This window comes from Durio zibethinus, chromosome 10 (assembly GCF_047325235.1).
Source record: "Durio zibethinus cultivar Kanyao isolate XHJ-2024 chromosome 10, ASM4732523v1, whole genome shotgun sequence".
Taxonomy (NCBI): Eukaryota; Viridiplantae; Streptophyta; class Magnoliopsida; order Malvales; family Malvaceae; genus Durio; species Durio zibethinus.
This window is the reverse complement of record NC_143171.1, coordinates 13024835-13033392: the sequence shown is the minus strand read 5'-3', so window position 1 is coordinate 13033392 and position 8558 is coordinate 13024835.

Below are 8558 nucleotides of genomic sequence, written 5' to 3'. Positions count from 1 at the left end.
CCTTACATTAATTTAATGTATTTAAAATTTTATTTTTAAAATATTATCCAGTTAATATTTGTTTTAGTTGTTAAATTAGAAAATGGAAACTCATCCTTGAAACATGTAATTTTAAAGGTTTTTCTTTTTTTACTTAAAAGTTACACGTTCAAAGAGTTTATATGTATAATACCTTTTCAATTAAGTAAACATAAAAATAAAAGATTTAAGTGTATATTAGCAATTTTAAAAAAAAATCATATCATGTAAACTCCAAACACTATTTTCTCAATTTACAATGATTGGTAATTTAATTTGCTTTAAATTTTTTTTACCATTTAATTTATTGTAAATTGAATAAATCAAAGTTTTAAGTTCTTGTTCCTTTTCATTTTATATTCACTAGGTTTCAAACTCGTAGCTTTGCATGCAGGAATAAAATACAGTTGTGTATTAATTTAAATATTAAAAAATGTATAATAAAAGAAGAATTGTATCTATGTTTTTTTTGTAGGTTTCATTAGGCTAGACTATAAGTTAAAAGAAGACTAAAACTATAATGCAACCACCACATGCGTAAATTACGTCTAAAATGAGCCATACATCCAAATCAGTAAAAGTAACAGACTACCTAAATTTATCAGATGATAAGGATTATACTAAATTGTTGATTATACCAAGCCTTGTTCGGATGGAATAAATCTTAAAAAACCATTAGTTGTTCTACTAGGACCGACTATTGCTCCTTTTAACTTGTCTTGGTTACTCCTTATCCCAACATGATGACCCTTGCTATATAGATTTTGCCTCATAAATATCCTGTGTAACAAAATAACTTAAGAGTCAAAGTATGAAAATTGCGTAACCATTAAAGAATAATCTGATATAAAAGTTTTAGAACTTATGCTACAGTAATCATCATTCTAAATATTTACTTCATTTAATAGTCTTAACCTTGAGAAGAAGAATGAAGAAGGGTAGGAAAACATAATGCAAAATATCATTGAGCAATGACTGAATCCTACCTTTTGTCCTTGTCCAAAATCTACATAAGAGAGTTGGAGCAAATAGATAGCTTTCACTAATGATGGAGCAGGAATAATCATCTCTAGATATGAATTCGACAATCTCAAAAAAGCTTATTAGGAGTGCCAAACCATGAAACTAGATGTTTACCAACACAGTTATCACTACTCCTCCTATACCTGACATATAGAGAGTTATCATGAGCTAGAAGTAATAGGAACTATGGTGTTCTTCCTTTAAAAAAGTAAAAGATAGATCCCGAAGCCTTCTAGAAAAATGATTTTGAAGAAACATATTAAAAGTTCTAATAGATGCAAGATGATCTTGAATGCCATTAATTGATAAAAAAAAGACCATAACCAAGAGAAGCATGTCCTTAAGATCCCAAACTTGGGTGATTTCTCTTTATTTGAAAGCCCTAGTTAGCATGTCATTGTCAATCTTCAATTGTTATTCCTTATTTGGCAACAAGGTCCAATATTTGTTTCTCATCAAGTCCCAAACCCATGAAAAAATTCCAAAGATTCCATTGTGCCTCTTTTAGTTATGAATTATTTAATCTCTTATTGCCATTTCAAACTGAAGCTTAGTATTAGCCATCCTTATTATCAAACTACCTAGATTTATTAGAGGACAAGAAATCAACAATTTTATAGGTTATAAAAAGGCAAAATCAAATGATACTTTATATTTTCCACAATGTTTTCCTTTTTCTTTTTTTTGAACAACGTACTTTACAATACTTCGTTATTTTAGCTGTCATTTTTGTATCTTTACAAACTTGTTCCACACTGCTCATCTTTCTACTCTCAAACAAATAACAATTTATCAACTAAAAAAACACATAATTCACTTAAATAAGGTCATCCAAATATCTTTTTTAAAAATAAAATCTTTTATCTAACTTAACAATGAAAGTATGAAGCTCTTTTGACATAAAAACCACCAACTCAAACATAAAGCAATTTTTAAATGGAACTACTACATCAATTACATTCACTCAAGTCATGTCCACTTATCCATACTAAAAATACCAAAATTCAAACAAAGATGTTAGACCTACTAATTTTTACACTACAGTACTATGCTTAGCCTTGGAATGAGATTGTAAAGCACTTTTAGAGCCAAATGGCCTGCACAAGTTTTGAAGATAAACAATATTATTACAATGCAAACAAAAATAACAATAATTGGTTTAAAATACTTAATAAGAAGAATGAATTGACCTATTGCAAGACATGCAAGGGAATGATGAACCACCTAACATTAGGGTCTGCTTTACGTGACCAGTGGCAACAGATGTTTTTCCAGCTTGCTTTGAAAGTGAAGGGTTGAAATATGTCCACCTACTTTTTTTCCATCTGCACCAGAGACTTGAAACTCTTTAACGATGTAAATTTCAATTGGAAAAAACTAACAATAGAAGAATGAGTTAGAAGAAAGAATAAAAAAAAAGGTAAGGAATGAATTTTATAACTTAATGAAATGAGCAATAAGATCCCTCATTAGGCTTTAGTAATCAAGACTTCTAGAAGAGCAATGATGGGAAGGAAAATCAATATGTCTTTTTGGGAATGACAATTTTTGCCTTATTTTTTAGAGTAGAGGTTTTTGTAGACGACTCTACAGAATTCTTCTTACTTGGTCTAGCCTAAGGAAAACTAGTCACCAGTAATTAGAACAACAAAGTAAAAACTTAGATGAAGGTCGATTAAATTTTAAACTCTCAAAGTCATGAATGACAAATCTAAAACATATATTCTTACCTTCCACATTTGTTGCAACAATCCTTACATAAAAAAATCCACATTTCAGGGTAGCCTTAAGAAATCACATTTTACTCTCAACTACTTTTGTTTGGAACAATCATAAAAAAAAAAGAACAATAATATTCAATCATTGTAAATCCACACCACAGCCTAAGCTCTAAGGCAACTTATCTCTATTTGTATTGATTTAACAAAATTCAAAAGAATAGGAATAGCCTACTTATTCAAAAATTATACATTTATACCAAAAAAAAAAAAACCCTTAAATATGATTACCTTTTAAAAGTTGTTTGAAACAAATTTAATCCTACCATTTATAGGACAGGGTTAAAAAAAACCAAAGATACCCATCAAAAGGTTTACTGTAAAGAAGACAAAATAAGGTATATCAAAAATAAAGTATTCTTTAGATAAATTAGGTAGTTCTTCGGCTTTTACGTGCAAAATGATCGTTACCCAATCACATTCAAATAATAATTTTTAATTAAAAAATAAAAAACTAATCAAAAATTAAAAATTTAATCTCTAAAAAAGAAATTTGAATCTTTAAGGGAAAGAGCAGAAGAACCCTAAGAAAGTGAGAATTGGGGAAATCGATGGAAAGATGGGAAAAAACTTGGTCCACGTGCTTAGAAGCCTCACACCAGTAAGCCTAAGAGTGAAATATGACCAGTGTGCTGCTTTTTCATAGGTCATCAAGCTCACCCTTCAACTTTACATCTTTTATTGAACCACTTTCTCCTATGATTTGATATTGGATTCTTCTTCTCTACTTCAAAAAGACTAATTAAATTTTAAACCTTGAAAGTCATGAATGACAAATCTAAAGCATATGTCCTTACCATGCATGTTTGTTACAACAATCCTTGCATAAAAAAATTTACATTTCATTTAAAATCTACAAAATCAAAGTCAAAAATAAAGATAAAGGAAAAATATAGATGTTTTGAAGTAAAACAACTTTTCTTGCACATAACCATGCCATCTCTCAATCTCTTACTCAATAAAAAAAGTCTCAAAATAAAAAAAATGAAACAATATTAAAAATTGTATTGATTGGTGCAAAAATTCAAATAGTATAGCTAAGCATGCCATCTTTCAATCTCTTGCAAAAGGAAAAAAGTAAAAAATAAATAAAAATTTTAAAATAAAAAAAATATGGAGCAATATGAAAAATCATACTAATAGGTATAGGCATTCAAACTGTAGAAAAAAGGAGTTAGAATGGAAAAAAAATTCTTTCTTTTTCTACTTCCCTAATTTTAGTCTCTCACTTTTCTTCTCTTTCATTTTCATGATAGCCTAGAACCTTCTTTATGTTTCATCAATTTTTTTAATTCCAAAATTACCTTTAAAATTATTTTTTAAAACAAACATAAGTTGGTTGTTAATTGAGAGAAGGGGGATAGTTTTAATAGTAAGTTATATATATGATAAAGATTTATAGAAAATTATTACAACATAATAGCAATACCAGCATATATCTTTCTTTGAAAGCAATAGAGAATAAAACTACCTAAAAGTTCATAGAATCTTATATTGCAAGAAATTTTTGGTCGATGGAAATAACTTTTTGCTTTTTTCTTATTATTATACCTTTTGGTAGAATATTTTCAAACTAATGAAAGATATGGTAAATTTCATGATTTAAATGAACATTTGAGCAATGATATAAAAAATTGATGAGGATGTTCTAGTAAATGGATACATAATTATTGAATACAATAAATATGTTTATTGTAAATTTGTAAATGATAAAAATGTTATCATTTGCTTATATGTTAATGACATGTTAATTTTTTGTATAGGTTTAGAACAACTTGAAAATATTAAAAGATTTTTATTTAGCAACTTTGCTATAAAAAATATGGGTGTTGCAAATATGATTTTGGAAATGAAGATACTTAGAAAAAATATCAACGTAATCTAATCTCAATCTCATTATATTGAAAAGATCCAAAAAATGTCAATCATTTGATAGTGTAATGGTTGCAACACCAAATGATCCCAATTTAAAGATAATATCAAATAAAGGATGCCAATTACACAATTATGATATAAAGGTACTTGGTTGTTTAATATATGTTATGATATGCATAAAAATGAATATAGCTTTTATTATTGGTAAGCTTAATATATATATAAGCAATCCAAGTAACTTGAATTGAAATGCCATTTTTAGAATATTAAAATATGTGAAGAATACAATAAACTATGGTATTACTTATAGTGGTGAACCTTCGGTTTTAAAATGATACATCGATGTAAGTTAGATTACCAATATAGAGGATCATTCATCCATAAGTGGATGAATATTCATGATAGGTGAGGATATAGTATCTTGAGGTTAATATCAAACAAGAGATGTTGATTACATAACTATAATATGCAAAAGTACCTGGTTATTTAATGCATGCTATGATACGCACAAAATTGGATATAATTTTTACTGTTGGTAAGCTTAGTAGATATATAAGTGACCCAAGTAACTTGAATTGAAATGTTATTTCTAAAATATTAAAATATTTAACGAATACAATAAACTATGAAATTGCTTATTGAGATGAACCTTTGGTTTTAGAATGATACACCGTTGCAAGTTGGATTACCAATACAGAGGATTAGTTATCCATAAGTGGATGAATATTCATGATTGGTAGGGGTGTAATATCTTGGGGATTTAAGAAACAAACTTGGATAACATATTTTATTACGACTTCAAAAATTGTTGCTTTGGCATCAATAAGTAAAGAAGTAAAATCATTGAGAAACTTGCTCTATGAAATTCCTTTAAGGCCAAAACTGACATCACCAATTTCTATACATTATGATAGTAAAGCCACACTATCAAGTGCTTACGGGCAATTATATAAGGAAAAATCAAGGCACATTCATCTGAGACATAGTTATGTCATGCAACTTATAAAAGCACTATTGATTTTGTTAAGACAAGTGAAAACTTAACAGATCTATTGGCAAAAGATCTTAAAAGAGAAATAGTGCTTAAAACTTTCAAAGAGATTGGACTCAAGCCCATTAAATAAGTCACAAATGAAGATACCTCAACTCAACGCTTAGTTTGAAAATTAAGTCTTAAGTTTTAATGAGGTAAAATCCATCATTTGAATATGATTGCAAGTAAATATAAACATCCCAAGATTAATAAGTACTTAGAGTTGTAAGTTTAAGATACAGATTGAGTTAATACTCTTAATTAACTCATAACATGTAAATTAAAGTGTTGAAATGCTTTATATAATAGCATTATTTATGTAGTTCACTTATAAGATTGGGTGTGGTGTTGTTTCTAAGAGTAAAGGGTTTGGCTCTAATAACACTCATGAAATGATATATGACACATGACCAGTATTAGTGTAAAGCAACATTAATGACTTTTAATGAGTCTTGAAAATTAGGTATGGTTTAGTACTTGATTAATCATATAAAATTATTGGTTCAAAATCTAAAATTAATCATATAATTTTGATTAGATAAATAATACTTTTATTACTAAAGAAAAGGTTTTAAATTAGTAAAATACGTTCACTTATGCATAAGGTTTTTGAAAATACCAAACTTCTTTTATTTTAAAAATGGTGAGAGATTGTTAGAATATTTCTCAAAATTATGAAAGATAATTAGTTAAGTACACTTAATGGATTAAGAAATTGAGTAAACAAAGCTATTATAAATCTTTGAAAAGGTTTCATAACAAAAAGAAAATCAATTTAAAACATGAAAGAATTAATTGGTAATCCTTGCAACATAGGCAATCGATACCCTCATATAGGCGTTCGAATGCCACATGATAAAATCAATTCTGTGTTAAGATTATTCTATGGTTGTTAACTACCTAATGGTAGTTGACTCTAATGTCTTGGAAGTAACCAGTTGAATGACTTACTCGGGAAGTCAACTGCCTAGATTGAATTTACATCATGTTTTAAGAAAATGTTAAGGAATCGAATGCCTTAGGAATGGAGTTCGAATGCCTTGATCGATGAGACATTCTATTATGAAAGTAGTCAAATGCCAAAGATAGGAAAATCGACTATTAGATCTAAAAAAATGTTTTAGAACTAAAATTATAGAGGTGAAGTCAATTTCCTTTCACAAGCAATCAACTAACCTAGTGTAAAAGATGTGATTTTCAATTGTAATGACTAGTTTCCCTCCAAATGAGTTCTAACCTTGCACAATGTGGTTTTCACTTGTTAATGGTTTCCAACGGCAACTATTAAGTTCCAAAAGTTGTGATCTTAATGAAAAGACAAATTGGTTAATTGAATTAACATAATTGAATAGTCATAACTTTTAAATTAAATCTCTATAAATAAAGATAATGGAAATCAAAATATACATGGAAAAAGAAATAATATATGAAATCTCTCAATCCTTTCCCTCTCATTCTCTAATGAAAGCAAGTCTTTTAAACATTATTTGTTATAGAAAATTGTGAGTAAGGATAGTTATTTTTGATTCCTTATTAAAAGTGATTAATGATTTAATTTCGTAAATGTATGGTGATATCAAATAAGGTTTCATTGTATCTAAGGCTATTCAATTCAACTCCCTGCATATCATTACTAGTGAGATGAGATAAACCTAAAAAATAATGACAAACATAACCAAACAAATTTAAACAAACAAACTCTAAATGAATATAAATGAATCCAAATGAACATAAACGAACCTTAAAATAGGATTAGGGTAAATGATAAAAATGTAACTTTGTTATTGTTATTATAAACGAATAACAAATGAATAATAAATGAACAAGTTTTAAATGAACTTTAAATGAGCTTATTCACAAACATAAATGAGCCAAACAAATTTTTATTCATTTTTGGTTTGTTTAACAAAACAAACATAAAAATGTTGTTCAAGATCGTTTGTTAAGCTTAATAAACAAACATAAACAAATAATAACTAAACATATTCAAAAACGATTTATTGAAAGCTCTATTTATTTACAACTCCTAACTGCTATAGCTATATAATGTAAATAACTAATCTAAACCTAATTTTAACCCTAAAATTCCCTTTCTTCTTTTTCTTTTTCCCTTATTTTGTTATTTGTCCTAACCGCCATTTTTTTTTGTAGACTATCACTTGCTTCACCAATCAAACAATGATTTTGCTTTTTTTTTTTTATCTTTTTTATTTTTCTTCTTTTTTCCTGTTTTTCCTTATTTCTTAAATATCAAATAACTCTTTCAGTATATATCTCAATAATCTAGCAAGAAAAAAAAAGACACACAAATATAGTTGTTGCTATGGTTGGAGTCTTTTTTTTATTGCACTTATAAGATTAAGAGAAACATTTGCTTTTGTAGCATACCTAACTCTAACTCTCATCACTTGTATTGAACCCAATATCCAAGCTTGGCAAGGTTGTTTTACTTTATATCTTTACCCATGCTTTGCTTTTTCTTCTTATTATTTTGAGTTGGTTTCCTTTTGCATGGTCTGTGGATGGATGATTACAATCAAACAAAAAATCTTGCTTACCTTTCCCTCGTAAAAGACCTCATCTATAAACAGCTTTTGAATCTTAGTGTAATATTAAGCAATAATATCAATCATAATTTGGGATTCTGTATAAAGAATGCATAAGTATTTATTTAATCGAGTATTTAATTGGTATTATTTATTTTTTCTATAAAAACTTGCTTTCTTCAAAAACCATTAGCAAAAAAGTGCTTGAATCTTTTAGTAAAAATATCCATGAGATTCATTTTCCATGGAATCCAAAATATTAAACAATGACAACAAGCTTTAATA